Below are 19,922 nucleotides of genomic sequence, written 5' to 3'. Positions count from 1 at the left end.
TAAACCACATACTAGTTAATAGCATAGCACACCTGATTTGACTTGGCATTTTCAAAATTGATTTCTTGCACTCTGCAAAACCAATTATCTCTAATCTTGAAAATGCAATAGGTTTCTCTTGCCATGATTATTATTATGCAACCTATAGATATATTATGTCATCTCTTGGTTTATATAATTGTGATTTGCCATTCATTTCCAAGAGAAAACCTATCCCTAAAGCAATAGGTTCTGCCATTTTCTATTGACGATAAAGTGGTATGTATTATCTTAACAGCAAGCAGTTTACAAAGAGGGGTCTATATAAACCACCATACTCCAAATCCAGAAGTAATTCCTGGGGAGGAATTGATGTGTCTTTAATGTTTTGCAGTAAATGTCTTAGAATTTAAACACAATTAGCCTTGAGTTTGTGGTTTGCTTCTATTGCCTATGGATAGCTGCAAAGAACAGGCTAAATATGATGGATTTCCTAAAGGTTTTCAGAATATGCTGAATAATTAAGTAGGGTTGGTGACAATTTAGGCTGTATTAAGGTAATGACATCTCTTTCTGTTTTCTTTAATAATTTCTATTCTCAAATTGTAATTCCTTCTTTAAAATTGACAATAGCAATTTGACAAGCATTGTATGTAATTACAGTTCACCTTTTTATTCAATATGCAATGACTTCTGTTCATTCACAATAAAACTAAATAGATCTACTATCCTGGATAGCTATTTCATAGCCATATTAGCAAGTTATTTTTATATATGTCTTTTGTTTTCTGTGTCATTATCAAATAAGAAAGAATTCTGAGAATTCTACATCTTGTGTTTCTGTTGATGAGAACCCTAAATAACTTATGCTTAAAGAGATTTTAGAAGAATACCAACATATGTTTCTCTGAGGTTCCTCTTAGATTATCAGGAGGCAAAAACGTGAAATAATGGGAAATCAAATTTTTAAAAATCCTTAATTTTTATACTGTGTATGGTTATATGAGGAAAAATAAATGAAATGATTTTAGGATTAGTTAAAATATTTTTAATTTTTATTTCAAATTTCAAATGCAGAATGAATTATATTCAATACAAAAGGCATCTACTATTACTACAATAACTACATTTTAATCAATAATTCGTGTATTTATATTTACATAAATTCCATCCATTTTCTCATTGTACTACTGCAAGCTTCATTGTATAAGACTTTGATGCTTTTAAAGAGCAATAAATAACAAAAATGAAGAATACACATTAGACCTGAAAAAATCATATCAACACTCTATATCAAATGTATTTGTAATATTAATAAAATAATGAAATCCAACTTAAATATGATAAACTCCTTTTTATAAAATGAGCAACTTATGTGAACTTTAATAATATTTTTTAAAGTTTTTTTTATTTTTTTAAATAATTGCACCAAGGTAAAGCAAAGCCCTAGTTGATGCAGGCATGTTGTGTGGGCATTAGCAGTACAGCCCTCATTATGCACTCATTGGACAGTAGCGCAATCCCAAGGAAAGGATGGTTAACTTATGTGAATTTCACCTAAAAAATACTTATACCTCTATGCAAAAGTGAGTCTCCCAGCTAAGAAAATATTTTATATTTGCTGCAGTGGTAAACAAATCACAACTAGGATGATGTTTTCTAAATATTATTTATAGTAATGAAATACAGAAACATTTTAAAAGTCAATCTTGGCTAAATAAATAAGGGTACATACTTATAAAGGAAAACTATCCTACAGTCATTATAAATGACATCATATATTGACATGGAATGATCTCAATCATATACTATTGAGTGAATTTAAAAGATTATACACAAAAGCATATCTAGTATATTCTATTTTATATAAAATAATTATAGGGTATAGATATATATATAGGAAGAGATGGCTATATGTATGTCTTCAACATAAATAGTGGTTGCCCTTGGGGAGCAAGATTGATACTGATATATATTCATTGATATTCAACAATGAATATCTATTTCTTGGCCATGTGCTAACAGCACAGATGATCTTTCTGCAATGACTCTGAATCTTTTAGTTTATTTGTGCAAATTTATAAGGTGCATGAGAAAATTTGTTACTTCTATCTAATAGGTAGTTACCCTCCAGATGTGTGCCGCATTGTTGAGACTATTTGTGGTCTTCTCATCTTAGACATTTTAAGATGATATAGATATGAACATATTCTGAGCAGCTGCAGCCAATTAATAAATAACCCCTCTGTGATTACTCCCTAAATCTGCACAGGAAAAAGCAGGATACAGTACAGTTCAGTAACAACCACATATCCTAATGGTCAAGTCTTCTTAGATAAAATGTACAGTTTTATGAGAAGAGAGCAAGGCAATTCAAGTTTTTTACGAGCAAAAATTAAGAGAAGTAAGAAAGAAAAACATGATACAGTGCAAAACAATTGCAAAGGCTCAGAGTCAATGGTTGTCTAATTGGGATGAAAGAAAACCTTAACATTTGCTCCAATCTTTGTGTAAGGAAATAAATCTAAAGACCCAATTCTGGCTGAGTGCGGTGGCTCACGCCAGTAATCCCAGCACTTTGGGAGGCCGAGGAGGGTGGATCACCTGAGGTCAGGAGCTCAAGACCAGCCTGGGCAACCTGGCAAAACCCCGTCTCTACTAAAAATTCAAAAATTAGCCGGGTGTGGTGGTGGGCACCTGTAATCCCAGCTACTCGGGAGGCTGAGGCAGGGAGAATTGCTTGAACCCAGGAGATGGTGGTTGCAATGAGCTAAGATTGCACCACTGCACTCCAGCCTGGGTGACAGCGCAAGACTCCATCTCAAAAAAAAAAAATAAGTAAGTAAATAAATACCCAATTCTAATGTAAACTACAGACTTTGATAACAGTGAGTCAACATAGATTTAAAATGTAAATATTGGTTAAAAAATAGTACCACTGTGGTGTGGGATGTTGATAGTGGGCAAGGTTGTGCATGTGCAGGGATGGGCTGTATGGAAACTCTCTGTATGTTCCACACAATTTTGCTCTCAAACTAAAAATGCTACTAAAATAAAGTTTATTAATTTTAAAAAATTCTGGCCATGCTCAGTGGCTTACACTTCTAATTCCACCACTACGGGAGGCCAAGGCAAGTGGATTGCTTGAGATTAGAAATTCAAGACCAGCATGGGCAACACAGTGAGACTATCTCTAAAAAATAAATAAAAATTAAAACTAAATTTAAAAAAAATCTAAAGACCCTCTGTTAATTTAGCTGTTGGAACCACAATAGTGGTTGTCTTCTAATCATCCCAGAGGACTGAAGTGAAATTCAATCTTCTTTGTGTGTCTCTGGAATTCATAGTCAGATGACTGGGATGGAGTCAGTGAGATCCCATTCAATCGTGTCTTCCATTTTCACCTCTCAAAAGGACCTAGGAGACTATAGGCCTCCATCCAGAACTAACCTGCTATTTCAGAGGTGTAGGAAAGGAATGAGACAGCTATACAATGCTTTTTTTTCCTCTCTTTTTTTCTGTACCCCAATGAAACGGTCTACTTTAGAGGTTAGATATAAAGAGTACAAAATTTGTTTTAAAAATACAAAGGTTGTTATTGGGAGCTCTAAGTCTTCAATCGTATTTCGTATCTTGTAAGGGTACTATTAGCCTCCAAATAAAAAATAAAATTCAAACCATTATACCATCATCCTGGATCCATGTCAAACAAACCAACTTAGAGCTTTCCACAGGCTATGATGAGATACATGTCTAGATACAGAAATAGCCCTGTGCCATAGGGAGATGCTGTATCATATTGACATTTCAAAATAGATTAAAAAAAATTGAAATCTACTTCTGGATGCATCACGAAAAAGCAAGAGGCTTGGAGCACATTACTAAATTAAATGTACTAAAGAGAGAAAGAGTATTTCCTTATCCACTGCTGAGTAACAAGTTACCCCTAAACTTAGTGATTTTAAACAACAACCATTTTAGTTTTTCTTGATTCTGCAGGAATTCGGGCAAGGCTTAGTTGGATTTGGTATTCTGGTGTGTTTTAGGCTGGGAGCTTTAAGAATTCTTTTTTTTTTTTCTCCACATTTCTTCACTTTATATGGCCTCTCTCAGTTTGGCTACCTTGAGCTTCCTCTCTTTCTGGAGATGTCAAAAGAATTGGACTGCTTACGTGGTAGATGGCCTCCATGAGGGAGAAAGAGGAAGTAACAAATCTATTGCCATCCAGACATGGAATCAATTGGCATCATTTCTATTCCACTCCATTTTAGTTGAAAAAGCCAGTCATAAACCAGTTGAGATTCCAGGGAAGGGGCAATGGACCCCACCTCTCAATGAGAGGCATGGGAAAGAACTAATGGTCAATTTTTAATCAATTACAGGAGGGAGTAAGAGGTCTTCACAGGGTGTTTGGCAAATACATCTGTTTCTATTAGGCAACTGAGGTTAATCAAACTAGAGACTGTTTTATGATATTTGAATCGATATTTTCCTCCTTATCTGGGTTGGAGAGAGGATATCAACTTGATAACAGTGTCATTATTTTAGAAAAATAATGTAGTATATTATATTGCTTTCCTTTATATCTTGACAACTATATAAACCTACAAAAATGAAACAAATAAGCAAACAAACAACCTAATATGTACACACGCGATTATTCCAATTTAATTAGTATGGCATTGGATCACTACCTTTTATTTCCCATTTAAAAAATATGTTAGTGTGATGTAGTTACAGAAAAAAAAAGACATTCAAGAAAATATTAATTCTCATTACCCTTAGTACAGAATATTTTCTTCTAAATGTACAGGTAAAAATTTATACTACAAATGATATAAATGGAAAAAAAACAAACAAACAAACCACGATTGTGGTAAACAGATTCATGCTCCCCTCTCCCGAAGATTTTCACATTCGAATCTCCAAAACCTGTGACTATGTTACCTCACATGGCAAAAGGGCCTTTGTGGTTGTGATTAAACTGAGGATTTTGAGATGAGGAGATTAACCTGGATTATCAGGGTGGGCCCAATATAATCCCAGAGGTCTTCATAAATGAAAGAAAAATGCAAAAGTATAAAGGAGAAGGGGTTGACATGATGGAAACAGAGTTCAGAATGATGAGGGCAGCAGCCAAGGAAAGCAGGCAGTTACTAGCAGCTGAAAAAGAAAGGGAAGAGATTCTGGAGCCTATAGAAGGAACACAACGTTTCATTTTAGCCCCATTAAGATCCATTTCAGACTTCTGACCCGCAGAACTATAAGATAACATATTAAACCACTAAATTTGTAGTAGTTGGGTATGGGAGCAACAGGAAACAAAGTACTAAACATTTAAAATAAGTTTATAATTATTTTTAATGATAGCTAACATAAATTAATAAATCGTTTAGAAAAAATTTAAACTAATGGTACAGTAAAAACAGTGAACTACAATAAGGCTATTAAAGTATTGCATCTGGGATTCAGAAATACTCTGATTTTTAATAATATTGATTGAAGGCATGCAAATGATGCTTTGAAAATGATGCCTCGCAGATACATAATTCCTTTCTGAAACATATTATGTAATCTACTTTAAGATTTTGGAAATATACACGAACACCCAATGATAAATTAAATATACTTACTTTATTTTAATTTATGCAAAAGACATGCAAGGTATTTAGTTTATAAATTCAGGGTTATTTCCGTATTAGAAGGAAACAAGCATTTCAACTCAAAATTGTTTGATATGATTGGAAAATAGGCAGTAAATATTGTTGCTTTACATATTAGAAAAATTAAAACATTTAAACTTTTGAGATTTCAAGGACTTCTATTTGGCTTTATAGAAAATCCTCAAAAGAAGAATATTGTGTTACCAAACAAAGCAAAACATGGTTCACACAATTCTACATAAATTAACCTAGAGATAAAGTTTACATCTTGAATTTTATTAGCAATTTTGAATTTATAATTCATAAACCTTAAAAATTTAAGGGTATAAATCCTTTAATAATCAATTACCACATGCAATTAGCCCATAATCACTGAAATATACAGTTGGGACTAGAGCTCATTTCAAATCTCAAAATACAAAGTCACTTAATTCAGAACTCCATCTGTGCCTCAGTCTCTAGAGTCTGACAAACAGCCTCCAAATTGTCTTCAGAGTTTTCATCAAAACAAGACACCAGTTTGGAATCTATTTTAACATTACTTGCAACATATAGGGACTCACACTGCATCTGGTTTGACTTTTCTCTAATGAAAGTTGCTAGTTGTTCTGTGTCAGGAAGGATGTAAGTATTCCCTAGAAATAGTGCTGTTATTTAGAATACAACAATAGAGAAATCAAATCCCCAGATCTTATATTTCCTATTCATAAAATTGTAATTGGCCTTTTTATATCTATGTTACTCTTGAGACAGAGAATTAACTTTATGTACATATATGGGATACCCATAAAACTCAGAATAGTTCACATTTTTATTCTCTAAAAAGAATTAGAAATATAGTCAAAGCATATTTTCCTTTAATCCTGGGGATTTTGTATAGTTTAATGTTATCTCTTGAGGTGATGTTAAATATCAGTATTGTAAATAACTGGCAAGGGAAGAACTGCAGCATCATCTTTGCAATAGTACTGCAAATAAAGAAAAACAGCCTCACAAAAATTATGTTTCAGTTGTCGGACAATGTCAACTCCTTGCAGATAGCAAATATTTATATTCTACTTTGTCAAGTGTGCAGGTCTTGTTGTGTAACTCATCAGGTTCAAAGTCTGGTTTCACTAGTCTCTATAATGTGGGTTATAACTTGGGCTCATTGACATCCTGTAAGCTTCATTTTGTTCATATAAATTGCAATTTAAAATGCCTGCATCAGCAATTTGGGAGGCATGAGTTCTAAGTAAATTAATATACATAAAATACTCACCACAATTTCTGATTCACAGTAAATGATCATAAATGATTGCTGATATTAAGGGTAACCAGAAAGAAAGCACACTGTTTCAAGTCATGAAGAAGTGAGAGTTCCAGAGGCAAAAGCCGCCTTGTCTTTTGTCAGACTATGAAAAACAAGAATATAACTTTTTTTTTTAGAAGAATCAAAAGTATGTCTTTGTCCTGTATCTCTGTTTATTGTGTGTGTGTGCGCGCTTAATAAACAAAGTCAGAATTCATTCAGCATTTGAATCAGAGTCTACACACACACCTCCAAAGTAATTTATTATATTTAAGATGTCTATTATATTGTCTCCTCCATTCCTCCCTCTATAAGTGAAATCTATTTTATTTATTTATTTATTTATTTATTTATTTATTTATTTATTTATTTATTTTGAGACAGAGTTTCACTCTTCTTGCCCAGGCTGGAGTGCAATGGCACGATCTCAGCTCACTGCCATCTCCGCCTCCTGGGTTCAAGTGATTCTCCTGCCTCAACCTCCTGAGGAGCTGGGATTACAGGTGCCTCCCCCTACGACCAGTTAATTTTTTTTGTGTTTTAGTAGAGACAGGGTTTCACCAGGTTGGTCAGGCTGGTCTCAAATTCCTGATCTCAGGTGATCCACTCGCCTCGGCCTCCCAAAGTGCTGGGATTACAGGCATGAGCCATTGTGCCCGGCCATAAAATCTATTCTTTAATTCCATAAGGCAATGAATAAATGTCAAAGTAATATGCAACTTCTTTATTGCTATACATTAATGTATAGCAATGTATTTTGTACATATTTTCAGATATGTGTATATAAAACTTTCACAAATAATAATAAAACAATATAAGTAACATTTCAAAAAACAAATAATAGGAAGAGAAAGAAAGATGACCCAAACCAAAATCTAAAAAGAAGAAAGAGAAAAAAGGAAATAAAAAATGTTGTAGACAAAGGTACATTCTCTGGGTTGAAATTCCAATGTTTTATGCAAGGAAGAAGAGTCCTTCTTGCCTCGGCTCAGCACCTTCACGGGCTGAACATTTGTGCTCAGGCCCTCTGTTGACTAGAAATAGCAGATGAAAGGAGAAGAGCAGAGACACTGGCCACAGAGAGAGGTGACCTTTGACGTCAGTGGTAGATAACTGATATGTATGAATCTTCCATGACTGATGTGCTGAACCTGCCTTACCCCTAACATAAACAAAATACAATTTAGTGTCCTCTTCCACCACTCCTGAATTGAAACTTTATTCAGCAGGCCTCATTTTCACATGTTCTTGAATGGACTGGGAAACAACCATGGCTGCTCTATTCAGTTTTAGGTAATTGAGTCCTACAGTCATTTCAAGTACAAGTTTAAATTTAAGTACAGTTCAAATTTAAATTCAGAAGTCAGTAGTCCAGTCCAAGATCATCATAATAAAAACAAACAAACCTGATTTACAGTAAAGCTCTGTTTCCTCTCCTGGACCTGCTTTAAGCTGGAAACCTAGAAGGGGACTTTTAGGGGAGAAGGTGGTATCTTTCACCTTTCGGGACCCTTGAGGGCTCCTACAGGGTCCTTTCTTCCTGCAGATCCCTTGACTCAGGTGGAGCCAACTGTGTCCCTTTGGGGTGTCATTTGCAACTTCCTCATCTCTAGGAATCTTTGCTGTATAACTCGACTCTTTCTACAGATGGCTGTTTGTCCTACAGGCAACCTTAGTGGACATAACCCAAAGCAGTTTTGTTTGGTTTTCTCTCCCATGCATTCCATGACAGGTCTATGGGAGATACTCACATATCTCTAACACTAATAGATTTCAGCAGTGCAGGCCAATTTTAATCGGATGTCACTTATGCATAAGTCCAAGCATGGATCAGACCTAATACACATTCTGTTTTAGTGTTCCCAAGAATGAGTGTGGCACAAGCCCTCTGTGTCTCCCACCCTCAGGGAATATATTTCAAAATTGATCGTTTGCATTTTATTTGCTATCACTTGGTTTGGAAACATAAGAGCTTTCCCTTACTCCTACCTCAAAAAAAAACTAGGGACTGATGCATCAGCTCTCTAAAAAAAAAAAAGTCCTGTCATCAATGTTCTCTTTCCACATCTGACCACTTCATACGTCTGGTCTAGAGGGTGGTCCAGAAGTTGCGGAACAGATTCTTCTTCTCTCACTCTTGTTGTTAATTTGTATATGAGGGGGACTCTGGCTTTTGTCTTACCTTGACTTTGTTAGCCTGACGCCAGGCAAAGCTGAAGTAGATTTCCACTGTAATGATGTGTTTCACACTATCAGCCTAAACAGCTGAACCTACTGATGTCAAAATGTATATCTATTTAAATCTCAATCATCTCTGTGATACTGACCAGTTAAAATGAAACAGAGCTGGTCAGCTCAAGGTGTGGGTTCCAGACCAGCAGCCTATGCATCACATGGGAACTGGTTAGAAATGCAGTCTCATCCAGGTGCAGTGGCTCAGGCCTGTAATCCCAGCCCTTCGGGAGGCCGAGGCAGATGGATCACAAGGTCAAGAGATCGAGACCATTCTGGCCAAGATGGCGAAACCTTGTCTCTACTAAAAATACAAAAATTGGCTGGGCATGGTGGTGCACGCCTGTAGTCCCAGCTACTCAGGAGGCTGAGGCAGAAGAATCACTTGAACCCGGGAGGTGGAGGTTGAAGTGAGCCGAGATGGTGCCACTGCACTCCAGCCTGGCGACAGAGCGAGACTCCGTCTCAAAAAGAAAAAGAAAAAGAAAAAAGAAATACAGTCTCTCCTCTCCTCCTCAGACAAACACTGAATCCCAATGTGCGTTTTAGCTGGTTCCCTGAAAGAGTCATATGCATAATAAAGTTTGGGAGGCACTGCAATAGGCAATTATTAATAATGATGCTTTTAAAGTCATCTCTCAAACTGTACTCCTTATAAAATTAATATCTTCCAAAATGTGTTCCACAAAAATTGAGGGTTATAATCAAATATATTTTTAAAATATTAAGTTAAATAAAGTGCAGCAAATTTCCTTTCTGCCATACTTCGGAGAGTCCAATTAAGCATTGCTCTACTCCAAGAGAAAAATGGCATGTGCAATATGTCTTCAAGCCATTTCACCTTGAAGCTACGTTTTCTTAGGATGATCTATTAATATCTTTTGGAACACTGCGGTTTGTAAAAAGCAGATTGAAAAATGATGCCCCAATTTGCGAAGAAATGATCAAATTCTATTATACAGACTCAACTTTACACATCAGGAAAAACGCCTATTTGAGGTTTCAAATTATACATTGTAAAAATTGTTTATGTGAAATGTCTTATTTTCTAAAGATTATATGGTAAAATAGCTTATCTTTGCTCCTGTCTTCCCACTGCTGTCTCCAGACACATTACTACTCTCATTCTGCCTACTGGACTCAGGGACTTGGCACTGATCTCAAACAAATCTCAACATCTTTTTGCATGTTCAGACTCAAGATTTCTCCCTCCTTTTGCCTCTTACCAAATTGAGTGTCTGTATTACATTCCTCCAAAAGTAGATAATCCCCATATAACCACTCTGTGAAAGCCACCCTCTGATAGGTAAGGTCTGAAATTGCCTGGATATGCTATTCCTTATTGCTTTTTTTAAAATACAGAAGAGCTAGGCTTTAAAATGTCTTATCCCAAGACAAAACAAAACAAAACAAAATTACGTATGTTGTTACAATTCAAATATGTTTTGCCTAAAACAATCTCTGAATATCATGAGGATGAACTCTACTTAATCATTGGAACGAAGTACCATGTGCTAAGAAATCCCAAAGATTGTAAATACGGACATATGAATACACTCTCCTCATTTTCTCTTAGAATCAGGTCTTCATTGGGTACCCAGTGTTTCTTTCTTAGTTATTTCATTATTTAAATATCTTTTGTCTTTTTTCTATCATTTTCCATGACCCAGGAAGACAAGTTTTCTGCTTATGAAGAGTTTCCAGCCAGCTTTTTCTCCTTTCCACTTAGAGCTTATCATAGACAATTTGTATCAAAAATGCAAGCTACTTTTGAATTTGCTTTTAAAATTTTCCAGACATACTATTTTGTAGCTTTAAAAAAATCACATTTTTAGATTCCTTCATTTCCTCTTCGCTTTCATCATAAAAAATAGAGTCTGGCTGCCATTTTATGCATTTTTTGGTCATAATACAATTAAGTTAGTTAACATTGCAATCTAATTTCATCTAGCATCCCAAATTATAATTTCTGCTATATTCAATAGGTGCAGAGACAATTAAATGATTAAAACATTATAAAATATTAATTTGCATAATACTAATAGTCTGAAGCATTTTAGAGTATCTTTCCCACCCTGCCTATTGTAAAGGAACAATTAATCATCAATATGAATAATTCCCCAAGAAAAAAACTAAGCAGAATTGATAATACGCAAAGAAGCTCAATGGTACATAAACATCTATAATTTCTGCTTTCCTAGTGTCTTTTTATCTGGAGCTCAGATTTTTACCAATGCCTGTTTTACTGTCTCCCTGTATTTATTTATTCAATAAATGTTGATCTAATGCATATTAAATACTAGGCTCTGTTCCTGACTTTGGGGATTCAAGGAAAGTTAAAAATATATATAAGGTCAGATAGTGATATGTACTAAGAGCAAAAATGAAGCCATTTAAATAGAAAATGACTTGGGTAGAATAACAAGGAGTTACTAATTTAGATATATTTAATCAGCTATATATTAGGTATATATTTTTGATCAGATTATCCCAATTACACTCTGTCAAGTTAGGTGAAAATCAGTGTTCATTTTAGTTGCTCTTGAAGTCATTGATTATTAATAAGGTATCCCTCCATGACTTTTCTGTGGCCCATATATTTTAGACTATACCAAAATTTCTGTCCAAATTTACTTAAAATCCATATGGCCTCTTTCATTTGACATGCTTAGATAAAAACAGATAGAAAATTCATCTTACTTATATAAAATAAATCTATTCCAGCCAGGTGCAGTGGCTCATGCCTGTAATCCCAGCACTTTGGGAGGCCGAGGCAGGCAGATCACGAGGGCAGGAGATCCAGACGATCCTGGCTAACACGGTGAAACCCCTCTCTACTAAAAATACAAAAAAAAAAAAAAAAAAAAAAAAAATTAGCCAAGCGTGGTGGCGGTCGCCTGTAGTCCCAGCTACTCGGGAGGCTGAGGGAGGAGAATGGCGTGAACCCAGGAGGCCGAGCTTGCAGTGAGCCGAGATCGCACCACTGCACTCCAGCCTGGGCCATAGAGCGAGACTCCTCTCAGAAAATAAGTAAGTAAATAAATAAATAAATAAATAACTCTATTCCAAATAAGCCATGTTTCAACTGAAATCATGATTATTTTAACAATGAGTTGTTGTGTCTTCTTGTTAAGGAAAAAATGTTAAGGACCAGAAACATATAGGGAATTTCTGATTATTATTTGGTCAACATTATAAACAAGCCATTGGTCAACTTCATGAAATTGAGAAAAAACCCTTGTGACAGCTTGGTGTCATATATGAAAGACGATCTGATAAAACACATTTAAAAATTGCTAAACATTTGTTCAGGCAATCTATTAACAATGTGAAATTAAATGTTTAAAAGAGTCAACACTGGAAAGTTCATGGATGATTGGTATAAGGATCACAGAAGTCAGCGTACTGAATGGAAACTCTGCCATGTAAAAATGACCACTACGAGTTTTTAAAACTTACACAAAATATATTAGCAATGGATGTGCTGGCTTTCTGCAGAGATGTTCCTGGAGACAATCCTAGCATGCAAGAAGCCTCTTCATCCTCCTGGCTGACTTTCTATGTTCTCACAATAAAACTCTGCCCTCCAACCTGTTATTGTTTTAATTCATCTGCAGTATTTGGTGGGATGTATCAAAAGATTGTTATAAACACCCAAGAATTGTAATACAGCATAGCCAACTCTCAATTTTGAATATGAAGTTAATATAATAAAATATATGTAATATAAAATAAATTTATATAATTACATATACATAATCTATACTACAATGTCATATGCATAACATATTATACATGATTATATGTAATACGAAAATGATATTACATATAATTCAGTAATTACCACAAATCTGTCAGATGAGTTTTATTATTTAAGCAATAAATATGGGAAGAAGAAGGCTGAACCTTGATTATTTGGCTTCATGTCTTTATTTTTGTAGTATAATGTTATCTTTCATCTAAGGTTTTCACTATATACAACTGTGTTTCTAGACTATAAGTTGAACTATTATATTCCAAATAATTAATATAATACCTCTTTTTTTTTTCTTTTCTGAGATAGAGTCTTGCTCTGTTGCCTAGACTGCAGTGCAGTGGCGCGCTCTTGGCTCACTCCAACCTCCACCTTCCAGGTTCAAGTGATTCTCCTGCCTCAGCCTCCTGAGTAGCTGGGATTGCAGGTGCGTGCCACCATGACTGGCTAATTGTTTTTTGTTTGTTTGTTTGTTTGTTTTAGTAGAGACGGAGTTTCACCATGTTAGCCAGGATGGTCTCAATCACCTGACCTCATGATCCTCCTGCCTTGGCCTCCCAAAGTTCTGGAATTACAGGAAATACCTCATTTCTTAATGTTTGCTGAACAAATATTAACCAGAAATGAAACATACTAGTTTAAATATGAGTTAGAGGGTTTAAAATAAAACTACTGCAAAATAATACCTATATATGCAACACATGCCCTTCATTGACTCGCTAGCTTTATAAAGGTTAGAAGTAACTGCGATAATAATAATAATGATAAAAGTAATCATATTATGTGTCAGAATATATGGAAGATACAAGGCTTACTGGATGATCACAGAAATAAGGAAAAAAATACATATATATTACATATATATGGCATAAAAAGAAAGTCAATAGGAATGAGAAAAAATTGATGGAGGAAGACATTTGTCATTCATATTCTGGGTACATTTTTCATTACTGGAATCGAACTCCTTGGTGTTGGTCTGTGTTTTCATGCTATCCAACTGAGAATTCAGATCTAAGATGATTTAATTAATGCTGTTTTTGCAATCTATTTTGTTATGAAAAAAGAAAATGATCAGGGATGATGTAAACTAATCTTGCTGTAACCGTAATTATTAGCATGGGTTTCTTTTCTTTCCCTTCATTCTGGATTCATATCAAACCACGGTCCCTAAATAGACAAAAGTAAAGGTAAGAGGAAAGAGGAAATATTGCACACATCTATGGTATCACTGTGTGTTCTTATTTGAAAATTGAATTCTCTGTGCTAGAGAGGAAAAATAAAACAAATTCTGTGAAATCACTTAAATCTACTGCATTTAATGAGGCAAGAATGGACCTCAAAAGTGCTTTTGAATATTACTTGTAATTGGTTTATAAAAACATTAGTGATTTTAAAACATTCAGTGGTATCATATAGGCATTTAAGAAAATCCATGCAAAAATATACACAAATGCCTTATAAAGACAGAAGTCTGCATGCTGCCATTTGCTGCTCAGAGGTAAGATACAAGTGTGTTTTTGTCCTTTCTTTCCAATGATGTAAAATTCCATCTTCATTAACTCCATGGTTTATTTACAAGTACTTGAGAAGCAGAACCTCTTTACACTTGTAAGATTTTCTAATAAGATGCAGAACTGTGTGACTAATCAGAAGAATATTGGAAGGACTCTTAACCAAGGTAAGAAGATAAAGGTTTTGGGGGGGACAGTGAAATAAAAATGAATTTTCCTTCTGGAAATCAGTATTCACTTGAAAGAAGACCCAATTAGAAATAAGAACATTTGTTTCCTTTGGTGGAATAATCTTTTGATCCTCAGGACTGCCTAGAATTATAAAACTTGATATAGTGTCCAGTTGAAACTCCTAACATGATTCTTAGTTTTCAAAAGATAACATGCGGAAGAAAATAAGCATTCAGTGTAAGGACTTTGGATGGAAGGGTTTGCTTGGAGAATATAAAAACGAGATGACATTCATTTTGAACAAAAGTTCTTTCTTGAACTTGTAAGAGATAGATGAAATATTTTTAGAAGAACATAATGGTATAAAGAAAACTAGATTTAAAGAAGAGACTTTAGGAAATTTAATCATCTATTGTTATACTCATAAGTAGGTAATAGTGATTTTTCTTTCATTAAAGATCAAGCTTATTTCTTGAGACATTAGTGATTTTTTTTTTTTTTTTTTTAGATGGGGTCTCTGTCACTCAGGCTGGAGTGTGGAGTGCAGTGGCGTGATCTTAGGTCACTGCAACCTCCACCTCCTGGGTTCAAGCCATTTTCCTGCCTCAGCCTCCCGAGTAGCTGGGATTACAGGCGCATGCCGCCATGCTCAGCTAATTATTTTGTATTTTTAGTAGAGACGGGGTTTCAGACATTGGTGACATTTTAAACTGAATATTCATAGCCTCTGGAATGTGGTAAATTATTTTTTTTTCTCATCCCCCATATCTGCACTAGGAATATACTCTGAGCATCAATATTTATCCCAAGACCCAAATATGGTCTACCCCTGTGAAGCCTTCTTTTATTATCTCAGTTGCCATAGTTCTTGTGTATCACTTCCTGGCCCCCCCTCACATTTTATTCTTTCCAACAATACATCTTCTCTAGTGACATTAATTATAAATCCTCCTCAGTTTTTCATTTTTAAAATCATTTGCATCTTAAGTACCATGAAAGTGGTCTATATATAGTAGACAGCTCTACAAGTGCTTGAAATGACGATGTTTGTGGCCCACGGTGATGGTGACAATCATGATCATGATGGGGGTGGTGGTGATGACAGTGTGATAAATCATCCTCTCCCTCTCCAAGTGTTCTAGCAAGCCCATAAAATATCCCAGGGAAAGTTTAGGAATGAAGTTACTCCCTTCTCCTTACCACTGTTTAGCTTCTTCCTTTGGTAGGAGTGATCTGATAGTGATATAATAAGTTTGACATCTATTTGCTCATGGTCGGGGTTAATGTCCTAAACTTACAGGTTCACGTATTGGTCCTCTTTCTCTTTCTATATACCCACATTGATTCTCTGTCTTGGAAATTGCTTGCCTGTAAGCACGACACAATTTTACACAAGATTACTCTTGAATCTTGCCTTTTCCATACAATAAACCAAAGAGAACAGGCTATATTTTATGCAGGGAAGTATTCAGTTATTCAACTGCCCTGTTAGCGATTTTGGGGGGTACAAGTTCTCTGGAGGGAAAAAGAAAGTCGAGCATACTCTGAAATCCAAGCTATATTTTCTAAATCAACTATGCATCTATAATAAAGCAGATTATTTCTTCTCACTCTGACTTGCTATATATTTCCAAATAGGTTCAGAAACATGAACCTATTTGGAATAAGATGGGGTATTTAATCAACCAAATAAATACACTAACGATAGTGATCATGATAAAATTATTTTCACCAACCTTTTAAAGTTGAACAAAGCCAGGGTTTTAATTTTCTGCCAGAAGTAGTCATATTCAAAGAAAATTTTCTATTAAAACTCTCTTAGGAAGATACTAGGAATAAATACATCAATATCTGGATGGGTTATGTCTTTGGTATGATCAAATATTGTTAGTGCATTGAAACATCTTACTATACTTCAAATTATATTAAAAGCTGGTTGATAAGGTGTAATACTCTCAATATCCACCCTAACACCTTTCTGGCATGCCAGAGCTGGACAGAAAAAACTTCAATTCCTATAACTCTTGCTGCCAGGTTTTATGTTTGCCAATCAGATATCATAGTGCAAGATTCCTATTCAGAACTGAGTCACTGGGCAAAGTAAAACACACACGTTAGCTTTGGCAGAGGCAACTACCCAGCATTCAGATTAAACAACATCCTGACTAGTTTTTGAGACATCACCTATGATGACAGCTTCTGATTCTATGGCTCCCCAATCCATGTAGAGGCAATGCTGTGTGGCCATCCAGTTCTGCTCAGTACAGGACTGTTTCTAGAAGCTCAGCTTAGGGCCTTATTTTCATAACCATTTTAGTTAACCTGTGGGTTAGTTTTACTCCTTAAAGAAAGATGTATTCTTATGAAGAATAGTCTGTTATATGCGGTTAAATAATTTGGCTAGTGCAGTCACTAAAATGATTCAGGATGGAAATACAAATATAGGTTAAGAATAGGTGACAAGGTATAGATTTTCTGGTACAGGAAACATTGTACAGGGTAGAACTAAGAAGAATAATGCCAGGACCTGAGGAACTTATGAGGGCAAACGGGATTAAACTAAACGTAACTGTCAACTCTCCATGGTTCAAGACAAAGGGGACACATTTTGTTATGCACTGATAATTATTCCAGATGAAGAAGTCAAATTTTAAGCACACAGAATGAAGAAAAAGAGCGTATGAAGTTGTCAGATTCAAATTGCATATGTACCCGATAAGATGCAACAGTCATCTGTTGGAAAGGAAACTACTGCTGTCAGCTACTCACATCTAGGATCATTCACATGTATTCCTCAAAAGTTTTGGTTCCTGATTCACTCCTACCCTATTAATTAAAACATCTGACTCATGGCAATGTCTGTATACATATACATGATTTTTCCAATATCCTGTATTCTTAGCTCCCTAAATTCTTCCATTCTAATATCTACCTTAGTCACTCCTTCCAAGAGCAAACCCCAGACCTTGTCACAACCAGTAACTGCAATGTCTGCAGGGAACTCTGACTATGTGAGCTACATATAACAATGAAATGAATACCTCTCATTGATTGGCACCTCAAATCTACGTGGCACATGAAGACCTCCAATTCATTGATACTATCACCTTTCCCTGTTCCTCACTCACTTGATGCTCTAGAAATCCTCTCCTTACCAATTTCCCTGGCCCATTACAATCACTCTTGTATACTATACTCCCTTTCTTCCCTTGCCCCTCACATTTTCCTGCTTGCTTGGCACAGCCTCACGCCTGGTTTAAACAAGCTCTTTCTCCATCCCATAACTGGTACCATGTATCTGAAAGTGGCTGGAGAATAACAAACAACAATACTGACTCATCTTACTTGAAATTTACAATTCCCAAGGACCCATAAATGTGATTATCATATGTGCTCTTTTGTTTTCCACCACTATTTCTTCAATATTTTTTCAGTCTATTTCTATTTTCTCCTTTTGGTAACTCCCATTAAATGTATATTTGTGTAATTAATGTTCTCCCACACATCTTTGATATTCTGTTCATTTTCCTTCATAGTTTTTTCTTCTCTGTCTTCTTTACATTATATGGTTGGTAAAGATTGATTTACAAGTTCACTGCTTCTTTCATCTGTATACCCAAATCTATGTACAGCCCATCTACTGAAGTTTTCATATCCATTTATTCTATTTTTCACAAGAGAATTCCCATTTGGCTCTTTTTAATAATTTTTATTTTTTACGAATAATCTGTATTTGATGAGACATTGTCACTAGACATTCCTTTACTCTTTCCATCATGTCTCTTTTAGTTCTTTGAACCTGTTTTGAACACATTCATAATTAGCTGCTGCTTTGAAGACTTTGTCTGCTAAGCTCACCAATGGGCCTCTTCAATGGCAGCTTTCATTGCCTGATTTTTTTCTTCCACATGATTCACATTTTCCCGTTTTTGCATGTCTCATAATTGTTTTAATTAGACATTTAAAATAACACATTGTAGCAAATCTGATTACCCCTCACTCATTCGGTGTTTCTTCTGCTTGGTCACTTGCTTATTTGATGAATGATTTGGCTGAACTAGTTCTGCAAACTCTATTTTCCCTATGGTGTATGGCTTCTCAAACATGTTGCTCAGATTTTTTTTTTTTTTTCCATTTGTTTTCACCTCTTAGGGATCCAGGTTACTCAGGGATCACCCCTGTGTTGCCACATCCCACTTATTGGTGAAAGCTTATGCTGGAGCCCTATTAGCAAGTTAGATTTTTATCCTTTGCAGTTGGATATATGTCTTGGAGGCCCTGGTGCTGTCACGGTTCCAAGCACATACACTTTTTGCCCCACCTGTCGTCAAGGATCAGTAGCTAGCAGCTTGATGGTTCTCTGTTCGACTGCTGAGAAGTCCAACTTGTAGCCAAAAACCTATATGTGATTGTTAATTTCCACGGACAGGCAACCAAAAGGCTTTATCTTGGAGGCTGCACGGGGGGAAGTGGCCCTCCCCATACTAGACTTGGTGCACAACCAGCGCATCACAGTATCTAAGGGGAGGTGCCATCAGGACTCGGGACCCCGGTCAGACGTGCTCTTGTGCACCTCTGCATACCTAGCCCAGCCGCTTCATTCAGAGCACTGTTTATTCGGTGCCCATCTCCAGGTGCCTCTGTAGAGACGCCCTTATCAGAGGGAGGAGGAAAACCTTGAAGACACTTTCTCCACTCTGATTCAGTACTTAGAATTTTCCTCTCCTAGCCACTTCCCCCCTCCCTGCGTCTTGACCCCTGGATTCACAAAAGGACAGAAGGCTTTTGTACAAGGCTGCTTCAGCAGTGACACCATTCCAGCCATATGTGCTGATAACATCTCACTTTCATCCATTGCTGTTTCATGTTGAAGAATGGAACACTGTGGGAGCCAGCACCTTCTTTCTGGCCTCTTGCTGGTACCATAGCAGTGGATGAATAAAGGCGTAATCATTACTTTTACTTAGACTTATGGTATTAATCCACAACTCCAACACCTGGCAGCTCGGTTCATAACAATCACTTGAGTGGACACCGCTTTAGCGGGGCGGGCAGTTTTCTAGACTGTCAGGGATGAGTGTGACTTTATTTTTAAGCCCGGTTTCCTATGAGACACCCCTGGGTTAGAGTTAATTATTGGTCAGTGTTTTGTCAAAAGTTAAAAACAAGCACCTTGTGCAAGTGAGCCTTCTGCCGTGGGTCTTCTGTTCATCAAGGTCAGTGTGAGGTTGGGAGATGCTTTAAAGTCAGCCTCACATTCTTTTCTGATTAATCCTGATGTAGTGCAGACTAGTGCATGATCACATCCTCCCCAATCTTCA

The 19,922-nt window shown here is 36.0% G+C and overlaps 1 protein-coding gene and 1 non-coding gene across 2 annotated transcripts in view; both read right to left on the bottom strand.

Annotated features, from left to right (window-relative positions):
- GPC5 (glypican 5) overlaps window positions 1-19,922 on the bottom strand; it is a 1,499,214-nt gene that overhangs the window by 804,136 nt on the left and 675,156 nt on the right. The window lies entirely within an intron of this gene.
- LOC116270620 lies at window positions 1,392-1,517 on the bottom strand. The gene has a single exon (XR_004178777.1). It is a non-coding gene; the product is annotated as a U4atac minor spliceosomal RNA (small nuclear RNA).

The sequence above is a fragment of the Papio anubis genome, chromosome 15 (genome assembly GCF_008728515.1).
Source record: "Papio anubis isolate 15944 chromosome 15, Panubis1.0, whole genome shotgun sequence".
In the NCBI taxonomy this organism is placed as follows: domain Eukaryota; kingdom Metazoa; phylum Chordata; class Mammalia; order Primates; family Cercopithecidae; genus Papio; species Papio anubis.
The sequence above is the reverse complement of the archived record's forward strand: the minus strand, read 5'-3'. Positions and strand labels throughout refer to the sequence as shown.